Source organism: Salvelinus namaycush, chromosome 26 (genome assembly GCF_016432855.1).
Source record: "Salvelinus namaycush isolate Seneca chromosome 26, SaNama_1.0, whole genome shotgun sequence".
In the NCBI taxonomy this organism is placed as follows: domain Eukaryota; kingdom Metazoa; phylum Chordata; class Actinopteri; order Salmoniformes; family Salmonidae; genus Salvelinus; species Salvelinus namaycush.
Window position 1 is genome coordinate 894,396 of NC_052332.1, and position 13,197 is coordinate 907,592.

Sequence of the window (13,197 nt, forward strand, 5' to 3'; positions counted from 1 at the left end):
GGTCAGTCCTTGCACCCAAAGATCTGTCTATGAATTGTGCTTACATTTCTCCAGCCCTATCTATCCCTCAGCTGTTTACCAAAACAGTGGCCGTGTCAGCTTAGTTTTTTCTTTTGTTTGACACTCAGATTTCCCCTTTAAATGGAAGTTGGGATTGCCACTAACTTCCTGTTTGTAACGATTCTCGTTGGTGGAAGGAGAGGAGGACCAAAATGCACCGTGGTAAGTGTTCGTCATATTTTAAATAGAAAAAACTGAACACTACACAAAATAAAAACGAAGAGAAAACGAAACAGTTCTGCCAGGTGAACAGACAATGAAACACCCACAACCAAAATGGGGAAAACAGGCTACCTAAGTATGATTCTCAATCAGAGACAACGAACGACACCTGCCTCTGATTGAGAACCATACTAGGCCAAACACATAGAAATATAACAACATAGAAAAAAGAACATAGACTACCCACCCCAACTCACGCCCTGACCAACCTAACACAAAGACATAAAAAAGGAACTAAGGTCAGAACGTGACACTGTTTCTCATTATGTGGGCTAAAAGACTGCATAGTGTATACAGTTGTAGCAGCATAGTGTATCCTACAGTTGTAGCAACAGGCCTACATTATGCAGTCGTGTAGGCATGGCAACTGTAGAGACGTTTTGTCCATATTATGAGTAATAGACCATGGTTGGGACAAATATAGTTTATTAGATATGCAGTACTTTGGGGGTTTTCCCGGGGCACATATGTAGGGAATGGCACTATCAAGGCAACCGAGAAGTGTAGGTGGTACCATAACTGTATAAATTCAAATGAAATAAAAAGGTAATTACGCTACTTTAGTCTTTATAGTTGTGTTCCGATATGGAGACGTGCGCGCTGAATAGCAATATCCCCCAAGACGCAGTGATTTCAATATCGCAGCAAGAGTCCGTTCTTGTCTTGCTCAAACACTGTCAAGAGATGAGGCGACATGAGAGTCTCGCGTTTTTTTCACTGTATTCTTGGTTCTGGGTTGTGCAGCTGTATTTTTCTTTACGCAACATGTGATCAGAGACAGTAATCAGAAGGTAAGCATTGCAGGGGCATCCAGATGCTTGGGTGCTTTGGCATTGGTTTTAAATTGAAGTTTAATTCACTTATGTCGATACCATTAATAGTTAACTCGTCTCTGTGTTCGTAGGATACATTTATACCTGCAGAATACTCACTAGAGCATGGTAAATGTATGTATATATTTCACAGGTATGATATGTGTTCCAGATAGCACAGGCCTTGCTGACAGCAAGCATGCGCTGATCATTTTGTTTTCCTTTTTTTCTACCAGATCGTCAAGGACAGAAACCCAAAGAAGCCAAACGCTCACCTGACAAGTAGGTTAATTTAATAAAGCGTGTTTACAGGCTGTTTGCATTTACTGCAGGTATTTGCTACTTAGCTACCATGTATTTATTGATGATTAATACCAGTTCTTTTATATAATTTTATTATCATGAAGAGAATGATGCCCTCATCTTGTAGAAACCACATGCTTTTTGGATATCACATGAGAAATCCATAATGCATGGGTATGGTGTTCTTCACTTGCCTAATCTTACTTCCAACTGAGTTTGCTAATATGGTGTGCCTAGTGTATGTCTGTGGTAATATTGTGTGAGAGCCTCTTGTCAGGAAGGTTGTATTTTTTTAATTATTAAGTGTGTATATATTTCTATTTTCTCTGATCCTCTCCATCTTCTCCTACCTCTAGCATCAACAAGCTGCAGCAACTCAGTGCCTGCAGACTACATCCAATGGGAACACCAGGAAATCGGCTTGGTGCACATGCAGGATTTCACCTATGACGAGAAGACGCTCTCTGGTTGTTCCTCGAGAAGGCCAATACTTTGTATACGTGGGGATCAACTTTAGAATGCCGGATAAGGACGAGGTATCTAGAGATGTCCAATTTCTTAGCCTGAAAGTCCTGAAATACTCCAAGAACGACAAAGATAATCACCCTATCATTGAAGTCAGGGATAGTTTACAGTGTACACAGGACAGGTGATCAAGGACAGTGTACAGGAGGACAGGTGATCACTCTGGAAGAAGGGGCCTCCTGTGGGTGTCGATTGATAAAGACAACTATGAACTGATTGACTGTTCGGCAGAGACCACCATGTATATTGGTGCTTTTCTCCTCTAGACAAGGAGAACGTGTCTATGCCAAAAATATGCCGTTTGTGTAGAATTTTATTTTATTTCCATGCATACTTTTAGTAAGATCAGTGCATGTATGTTCCAAGGCACATTTTGAAATCCTGTAACATGCAGGTATTAGTTTGTAAGCTCTTTCCATCTGACAAAGCTAACCTATTTAAATTTTATAATTCATTTATTAATACATTGATTTCATAGTATGTACCGTTTGCTACACATTTCCCTTCTTGATCAAGATGAATTGTATTGTTGTTCAATATTAAATACTGTATTATGGTTTTATAGAGTGTGGAGTGTATTCAAATCCTACCTAGAGATGATACATGCACATCTCAAACGTTTGCCTAACTCTTAAATGCAAGTTTTGTGCAAGGGTCAATGTAGGACTTGACCTGTAGGCTACAGCTACACAGAGACATATGAAGATTGCCACGCCCTGACCATAGTTTGCGTTGTTTGTTTCTATGTTTTGTTTGGTCAGGGTGTGATATGAGTGGGCATTCTATGTTGTATGTCTAGTTTGTCTGTTTCTATGTGTTTGGCCTGATATGGTTCTCAATCAGAGGCAGGTGTTAGTCGTTGTCTCTGATTGGGAACCATATTTAGGTAGCCAGTTTTGTATTGTGGGTGATTGTTCCTGTGTTTGTGTTCACGTTACGGGACTGTTTCGTCTTCGTTCATTTTGTCGGTTTATTGTTTTTGTTCGTTGTTAAAGTATTCTATTAAAATTGATAATCATCACGCTGCATTTTGGTCCTCCTCTCTTTCGCCCGACGAAGAACGTTACAAAGATGTATGAAAATGCACGGGTATTCATTTTCTTTTTTGGTCCATTAAAAGTTTCATTCCAGTCAACTATTGTTGCATACCCAAAAGATTGATATACTGTGCGTTCTCTGTTGTCCATCACCTGTTAACGGATTACTTCCATAGAAAGTCACTTGGCTGTAAGCAGTCTTACCTTGTCCATAGACTGCTTATAGGCAGCAGCACCAACTTGTATTGTGATCACCTCATCCTCTAGATCAGTAGTTCCCAAACGTTTTATAGTCCCGTACCCCTTCAAATATTCAACCTCCAGCTTCGTACCCCCTCTAGCACCAGGGTCAGCGCACTCTCAAATGTTGTTTTTGCCTGCCACACACACACACTATATGATAGATTTATTAAACATAAGAATGAGTGAGTTTTTGTCACAACCCGGCTCGTGGGAAGTAACAAAGAGTTCTTATAGGACCAGGGCACAAATAATAATATAATAATGATCAATAATTTTGCTCATTATTTTACCATCTTACATATAAAACCTTATTTGTTCATCAAATATTGTGAATAACTTACCACAGGTTAATGAGAAGGGTGTGCTTGAAAGGATGCACATAACTCTGCAATGTTGGGTTGTATTGGAGAGAGTCTCAGTCTTAAATCATTTTCCACACACAGTCTGTGCATGTATTTAGTTTTCATGCTAGTGAGGGCCAAGAATCCACTCTCACATAGGTACGTGGTTACAAAGGGCATCAGTGTCTTAACAGCGCAATTTGCCAAGGCAGGAAACTCTGAGCGCAGCCCTATCCAGAAATTTGGTAGTGGCTTCTGATTAAATAAAGTTTTCACAGAACCGCTTGTTGCAATTTTGATGAGGCTCTCATGTTCAGATATTGGTAAGTGGACTGGAGGCAGGGCATGAAAAGGATAACGAATCCAGTTGTTTGTGTCATCTGTTTCGGGAAAGTACCTGCATAACTGCGCACTCAGGTGCTTCGCTATATCACATTTGACAAGCTTGAGTTCATTTGCACACAAATCATACAATGATGGAAAGACCTGTGTGTTGTCCTTGTTAATGCAGACAGAGAAGAGCGCCAACTTCTTAATCATAGCCTCAATTTTGTCCCGCACATTGAATATAGTTGCGGAGAGTCCCTGTAATCCTAGAATCAGATCATTCAGGCGAGAAAAAACATCACCCAGATAGGCCAGTCGTGTGAGAAAATCGTCATCATGCAAGCAGTCAGACAAGTGAAAATTATGGTCAGTAAAGAACTTTAAGCTCGTCTCTCAATTCAAAAGGTGTCTCTCGTCTCTCAATTCAAAAAAGCATGTTAATACTTTGCCCCTAACCCAATTCTGTATGTTGTAAAAGTGTTACATGGTCGCTGCCCATATCATTGCATAATGCAGGGCTCCGGGCAGCCGAGCGGAAATGGAGGAAAACTCGCCTCCCTGCGGACCTGGCATCCTTTCACTCCCTCCTCTCTACATTTTCCTCTTCTGTCTCTGCTGCTAAAGCCACTTTCTACCACTCTAAATTCCAAGCATCTGCCTCTAACCCTAGGAAGCTCTTTGCCACCTTCTCCTCCCTCCTGAATCCTCCTCCCCCTCCCCCCCATCCTCCCTCTCTGCGGATGACTTCGTCAACCATTTTGAAAAGAAGGTCGACGACATCCGATCCTCGTTTGCTAAGTCAAACGACACCGCTGGTTCTGCTCACACTGCCCTACCCTGTGCTTTGACCTCTTTCTCCCCTCTCTCTCCAGATGAAATCTCGCGTCTTGTGACGGCCGGCCGCCCAACAACCTGCCCGCTTGACCCTATCCCCTCCTCTCTTCTCCAGACCATTTCCGGAGACCTTCTCCCTTACCTCACCTCGCTCATCAACTCATCCTTGACCGCTGGCTACGTCCCTTCCGTCTTCAAGAGAGCGAGAGTTGCACCCCTTCTGAAAAAACCTACACTCGATCCCTCCGATGTCAACAACTACAGACCAGTATCCCTTCTTTCTTTTCTCTCCAAAACTCTTGAACGTGCCGTCCTTGGCCAGCTCTCCTGCTATCTCTCTCAGAATGACCTTCTTGATCCAAATCAGTCAGGTTTCAAGACTAGTCATTCAACTGAGACTGCTCTTCTCTGTGTCACGGAGGCGCTCCGCACTGCTAAAGCTAACTCTCTCTCCTCTGCTCTCATCCTTCTAGACCTATCGGCTGCCTTTGATACTGTGAACCATCAGATCCTCCTCTCCACCCTCTCCGAGTTGGGCATCTCCGGCGTGTCCCACGCTTGGATTGCGTCCTACCTGACAGGCCGCTCCTACCAGGTGGCGTGGCGAGAATCTGTCTCCGCACCACGTGCTCTCACCACTGGTGTCCCCCAGGGCTCTGTTCTAGGCCCTCTCCTATTCTCGCTATACACCAAGTCACTTGGCTCTGTCATATCCTCACATGGTCTCTCCTATCATTGCTATGCAGACGACACACAATTAATCTTCTCCTTTCCCCCTTCTGATAACCAGGTGGCGAATCGCATCTCTGCATGTCTGGCAGACATATATGTGGATGACGGATCACCACCTCAAGCTGAACCTCGGCAAGACGGAGCTGCTCTTCCTCCCGGGGAAGGACTGCCCGTTCCATGATCTCGCCATCACGGTTGACAACTCCATTGTGTCCTCCTCCCAGAGTGCTAAGAACCTTGGCGTGATCCTGGACAACACCCTGTCGTTCTCAACTAACATCAAGGCGGTGACCCGTTCCTGTAGGTTCATGCTCTACAACATTCACAGAGTACGACCCTGCCTCACACAGGAAGCGGCGCAGGTCCTAATCCAGGCACTTGTCATCTCCCGTCTGGATTACTGCAACTCGCTGTTGGCTGGGCTCCCTGCCTGTGCCATTAAACCCCTACAACTCATCCAGAACGCCGCAGCCCGTCTGGTGTTCAACCTTCCCAAGTTCTCTCACGTCACCCCGCTCCTCCGCTCTCTCCACTGGCTTCCAGTTGAAGCTCGCATCCGCTACAAGACCATGGTGCTTGCCTACGGAGCTGTGAGGGGAACGGCACCTCCGTACCTTCAGGCTCTGATCAGGCCCTACACCCAAACAAGGGCACTGCGTTCATCCACCTCTGGCCTGCTCGCCTCCCTACCTCTGAGGAAGTACAGTTCCCGCTCAGCCCAGTCAAAACTGTTCGCTGCTCTGGCACCCCAATGGTGGAACAAACTCCCTCACGACGCCAGGTCAGCGGAGTCAATCACCACCTTCCGGAGACACCTGAAACCCCACCTCTTTAAGGAATACCTAGGATAGGATAAAGTAATCCTTCTAACCCCCCCCCCCCCCCTTTAAAAGATTTAGATGCACTATTGTAAAGTGGTTGTTCCACTGGATATCATAAGGTGAATGCACCAATTTGTAAGTCGCTCTGGATAAGAGCGTCTGCTAAATGACTTAAATGTAAATGTAAATGTAATGCAGAAAATACACGAGAGTTCAGGGGCCTTGCTTTAACAAAGTAAACCATTTTCACTGTAGTGTCCAAAACGCCTTTCAAGCTGTCAGGCATTCCCTTGGCAGCAAGAGCCTCTCGGTGGATGCTGCAGTGTACCCAAGTGGCATCGGGAGCAACGGCTTGCACGCGCATTACCACTCCACTATTTCTCTCTGTCATGGCTTTTGTGCCATCAGTACAGATACTAACACATCCTGACCACCAAAGTCCATTTGATGTCACAAAGCTGTCCAGTACTTAAAACATTTATTCTCATGTTGTCCTGGTTTCGAGTGGTTTGCAGAAGAGGATATCTTCCTTAATTGACCCCACATAAACAACATACCAGGAGCTGTGCTAGGCCCGCCACGTCTGTTGACTCATCCAGCTGTAACGCATAGAATTCACTGGCTTGTATGCGTAATTATTTCAAAACATCTCCTGCCATGTCACTGATGCATCGTGAAACAGTCTTGTTTGATGAAGACATTGTCTGTATAGTTTTTTGGGCCTTTTCCCCCAGCATTGTCCCAGCCATATCCGCGGCAGCAGGAAGAATTAAGTCCTCCACAATAGTATGGGGCTTGCCTGTCCTAGCCACTCGGTATCTCACCATATAAGACGCTTCTAGCCCCTTCTTATTAATGGTATCTGATGCTTTTATACATGTCTTACGACTCGAAAGTTGTCTTTATTCCTGTGGCTTATTTTTCAAATTGTCATGTTTAGTTTCTAAATGTCTGCACAAGAGTGAAGGTTTCCCGCGAGAGAGTAACGGTTAATGCGGTTGGATGTTAATTATTTGACTAGGCTATCCGTATTTGACATTGTGTTGTTATTTCGTTGAACACTAGATGGTTTAATATTATTTTTGGCAGTGAAAAAATAAACTCACCCAAACGTATAGCCCTGTTGGAAAATATAAATGTACTGTTTGAAAATGTGAAGATTTATTTTATTTTATAAATACAGATTTATTTGGCGTACCCCCAACGGCATTGTGCGTACCCCTGGAGAAACAAAAACTGTGGGGCTTTTTTATTTTTATACTCTAGTTAAAGGAATATGATTATTTTAATAGCAATTTTTCATTTTATTTTACCTTTATTTAACTAGGCAAGTCAGTTAAGAACAAATTCTTATTTTCAATGACAGCCTAGGAACAGTGGGTTAACTGCCTTGTTCAGGGGCAGAACAACAGATTTTTACCTTATCAGCTCAGGGATTCGATTTTGCAACCTTTCGGTTACTAGTCAAACGCTCTAACGACTAGGCTACCTGCCGCCCCAATGTGCCTTGTTTAACTCTATTTCACAAAAACATCAATAATCACTTCTATAGTTAAGATTAGATCATTTGGTATATAATAAGTATTTAGATTGTCATTATGAAGAGACCTATTGGATAAATGTGCAAACTTTTGGGGCTAGTTTCAGGCCTTGTGGGTAAGTTTTGAGTGGTCATTGGGATAGAAATGTTAGCTTGACCTGGCAACACAGGTTATAGGATGCCACTGTCACATGCACACTTCGGCAGCCGAGAACAACCATGAATAATGGAGTCGGGCTCAACCAGAAATATTGTATTACAATGACGTTAACTGGGAGAAAAATCTAAACGAATAATGTTTGACGTGACAGTTTTTGTTTGGTGTTTGCAACGTTATTTGGGAAGGGCGACACATTAGAATTCCTTTAGCTTCAGAATAAAAATTGGCCTAATTACATCATACGCACTTTATCGGTCAGCACACAACAAAAACAATTATTCATGGTATTCCAAATAATATATACATGTATATGCTAAATACCTGCAATGCACGGGTGAAGACGCCTGCGTCAGAAGAAAGCTTTTTGAGATTGAAATCCACCATATCAGTGTGTGCACAGCTACATTGGCTTGTTAGTGTCCATTGCAAAGGGAATCCTCTCGTGATGATGTAGTATACAAACCCAGGACTAGCATCTAAATAGATTGGCTTTTTGTCAGAAATCTACAATTTATCTTCTTAAATTTAGATTTTAAACCTAACCTTAATCACACTGCTAACCATACGACTAACCCTAACCATAATAAATTAAGACCAAAACACAAATGTTTGTTTGCATACATTTTTACAAAAGGCTATAACCAATTTTCCAATTGTGGCTGTGCTATCATGTATAAAAATGCTGGGCAGACCATTATTTTGGCTACAATGCCTATTCCCCAATAGGATGACAATGCACCCATCCACAGGAAATGAGTGGTCACTGAATGGCTTGATGAGCATAAAAATGATGTAAACCATATGCCATGGCCATTTCAGTTACAAGATCTCAACCCAATTTAACACTTATGGGAGATTCTGGAGCGACACCCGAGACAGCGTTTTCCACCACCATCAACAAAGCACCAAATGAGTTTCTCATGGAAGAATGGCGTTGCATCTTTCCAATAGAATTCCAGACACAGTTCCCAAGGGGTCCCCCAGCAGAACTTCAGGAAATAAGCTTTACCCCCTGAGGTCGATGTCCGCCCACCGCGAAATAGCATTTTTTTTTTAAATCCCCAGAAAAAATCTTGTCAGTTTAAGATGGAGATGTTTTTTTGCATTGGATGCATCTCAACCAACCGCACCCACCTATATCGCACTTCTGCATCTGCGGTGAAAGGTGACAGAGGTAGAGCGGTGAGACATCCTGAAAATGGGTCTTCTCACAAAATCGTCTGTAGAGTCCGAACGGCTCAGCCTACAAACTATTATGTAAAGATGAGACTCCCACGAACACGATGGTGTTCTCCGTTTTTTCTCTACGACCCCCACAAGTGTCTTGGGACTCGTCTGAAGTCGGGTACAGCCAATTTGACAACTTCTAGCTGTAGAGTCCACACAGTTTGGGCTACAAACTAATATGACCCCTCTGTGGAAAGGTGAGACTCTCACGAACACGTAGATGTTGGTTGCTTGCGCCACAGGCCTCACAAGAAGGTCCCCCGATACCAGTTGAAAAAATGAATGGAAGTAAAGTATATATGGAGACTGTTTAGTGCCAAAAATAAGGGGTTAAATACATGTACAAAAAAACGAAACAAAAAGCCTGATCTTTCTTATACTGTATCTCTCAGATATAGGACAGACACTTCGGGACAAACTTCCTTTTGATTTTTTGTGGGAGATTATTTGTTGTTCCATGTAAGTGAATCTGTTATTCAATGCATTTAATATGGGCTAACAGCAGTAAGGCCAAATAAATAGCTACATTATTAAAACAATTCCATTTAGCTTAGTAGAACCCCCCTTCCCCGGCTTAGACTGTTTAGACTGAACCCGACTTATAGAATCGATGCTAAGGTGCATTGAAGCTGTTCTGGCTCGTGGTGGCCCAACGCCCTATTAAGAGACTTTATGTTTGGGTTTACGTTATTTTGGCAGTTACCTGTATACCTGTAGTGTAGGATATACTGTTTGAATTGTGCTATTGTGTTTTTCTTTTCTTCCACTAACTTAGTGGCAAAGTTTGGTAACTTGAATGATGGCACATTCTTACAAAATGTTGCATCTGCGCTGTTCTTCAAGTAAATGTGTTTTTGTTTCATTTTCAGTAGAAATGGTTTGTTTAACTTGGCAATCATAGATTTTTGTTTGACATACATTTTAAAGTGACACATCTTAGTCCCATCATCACTCTGTTACCGTGGAATTGGCCAGTATAGGATTAGAGAGGGTAACAAAGTTAGATACAGCCCAGTAAGCAAATAAGCAAACTTCACACACAACTTAACTCTTAAAGTTATTTATGCATTGAGAAAAGGTTTCAGCACATACCTATTGCAGGCAGAAGGCACAAACATGACTTAGGGGTAGGGTTAAACAAGGGGTAGGGTTAAACAAGAGCCAAGAGAGAGTTGGAGTTGCCAATCCACACCCTTACTGTATCAATGAAGTAGGCTACATTAGTGAACATGTGGTCCCCACATATCCCAGTCCTTAAATCAGGGTATTTATAATTTTTTCCAGAGACAACTAAAACCCTGTAAATACAGTGCCTTACTTTCAAAAACAATTCTGACCCAGTCAATGTGAAAAAACTCTGATATCCACATATTTCCCTGACTGACAGGCGCACCTGAGCAGGTGTAAATCACATTTGGGTTATATTTTCAACAGCAAATACTAAGAACTCGAGGCCCCAAGTGTGTAGCCTGCATTTTGCTGTAAAATTGGACAGTGTAAGTAATATCTCTGCTGAGGCAACATAGCATTAAAAGGATAGTTCACAAGTTTTAGCTTGTTTTCAACTTACCTAGGGTGTCCCAAGTTCATACCTAGTCAAAAATAAGCTAGAACGTAAAAACCATCAGACTAACAATTTTTATTTATTTATTTAATATAACTAGGCAAGTCAGATAAGAACAAATTCTTATTTACAATGATGGCCTACCCCAGTCAAACCCGGACGACGCTGAGCCAATTATGCACCGCCCTATGGGACTCCCAATCACGGCCGGATGTGATAGAGCCTGGATTCAAACCAGGGACTGTAGTGACGCCTCTTGCACTGAGATGCAGTGCCTTAGACCGCTGCGCCACTAGGCAGTCGTATAAAATGACAGCTGTTTGTCAGCATTTTTAAACATTACCCCTTTATGCTGACCTTGCCATAACTGCACAAAGAATAAATAAATAATATACTGCAGAACCACAGTCATGCACAGTGGTATCAGGAGAGTATATTCACTTGGGGGTGGAATTCTGACCAGAGTTATGCGCGCGTAAAAGGAACAAAATGGCCTTTTTATGCATTTTTCTCTCTATATGTATTCTGACATTGAACTTAAAGGGATACTTCGGTATTTTGGCAATGGTGCAGTTTGAAGGAAGTTACTAACTAGCGCTAGCGCAATTGCTAACTAGCATTAGCGCAATGGCTGGAAGTCTATAGGTATCTGCTAGCATGCTACTGATACCCATATACTGTACTTCTAGTCATTGCACTAAAACTAGTTAGCATTGGCTCACAAAATGACCTCTAACTTCCACACAGAGTTCATCAGACTCTGGGGAAGTAGATAATCCCTAAGTATCCCCTTAAGCATGAGAATAGCATGCTATTCACCCGCTATTCGTTCAGGGTGCAGATCTAAGAAATGAAGGTGTGGCGGAGGTATGCCTACAGATACGCCATATTCTGAGCTTGACTTAACTCAACTCATCATTTCACCACCTTTATGCGGGAGGAAACCATGAATAAGGTCGAGCAAACCCACCTGTTCCAAGTGGAAAAAGCATTTACTTTCTTTTTGCGAATGAAATAACAGCATTCTCCATGCACTGTAATTTAGAAATTGATAAGAGCTATTGATCAGAGGTAAGTAAATGAGTAAACCATTTGGATAAGGGGATTGTAAATATAAATAACACTTGTTTTAGATCTATATTATCTTATTATGATCGCTGGAGACAAATGTGAAACCAGTCATGGCAGCAAACTGAAGCAAATCAACATGTCAACTTTCACACAGTGAAGTTTATAAAATGATGGCCTATAACTTGCAGGAATTAAATATAGAGACCCAAGCTTTAGTATAGGCTTTTATAGCCAATGCGCAAATGACAGTATAGCACCCAACCTACCGAATTGATTTATGATTCTAGTTATAATTCTTTGCCCGCGCTTTTCTACGTTTTGTTTTACAATTTGTACCATGTTAAATATTAGCCACAATTGGGAGCCATCATCCGTAATACCCACAACATTTCTAACTGTCAATTTCCTACATTTTGCATCATTCCATTCCGTTGACCTTTCTTTCCTCTGTCACGTCCGTGATGTTGTTCCTGAGGGTCGCGAGCATTAGTGGATCATACTAGGCTAACACTGTGGACATTTTAATCATTATGGAACTCAGGCCACTCGTAGCAGGTTAAACCTGGAGCCTGGTGCACGGTCCACCACAACTGGACCATTGTCATACAGTTCCACGATTAGTGATGATAGGGTAGATTTATAGGACTATTGTTCAACCCCTATTGTACACTTTTTTTTTTACACCTTCCAATATTTCATGGATTGAACTTAAACTTTCACGATGAATCAAACCACTGTATTTTTTATCCATCAATATACAGTGCATTCACAAAGTATTCAGACTCCTGGACTTTTTCCACATTTTGTTACAGTCTTATTCTAAAATGGAGTAAATAAAAATTTTCCCTGATGAATCTTTTATTTTAGTATCTTTATTTAACTAGGCAAGTCAGTTAAGAACAAATTCTTATTTTCAATGACGGCCTAGGAACAGTGGGTTAAATGCCTTGTTCAGGGGCAGAACGACATATTTTTACCTTGTCAGCTCGGGGCTTCGATCTTGCAACCTTTCGGTTACTAGTCCAACACTCTAACCACTAAGCTACCTGCCGCCCCAATGAATGCACCTAAATCTACACACAATACCCCAAAATGACATAGCAAAAATAGGTTTTTAGAAATTTTTGCAAATGTTTTTAAAAAATACTTTATTTACATAAGTATTCAGACCCTTCGCAATGATCTCAGGTGCATCCTCTTTCCATTGATCATCCTTGAGATGTTTCTACAACTTGATTGTATGTATTGTAAATGTTTATCAGCACAGCATTATGACAGCATTTTCTAAACTGCAGTTGACAGTTGACAGTGCATGTCAGAGAAAAAAACAATCCATGAGGTCAAAGGAATTGTTCGTAGAGCTCTGAGACAAAAAAAA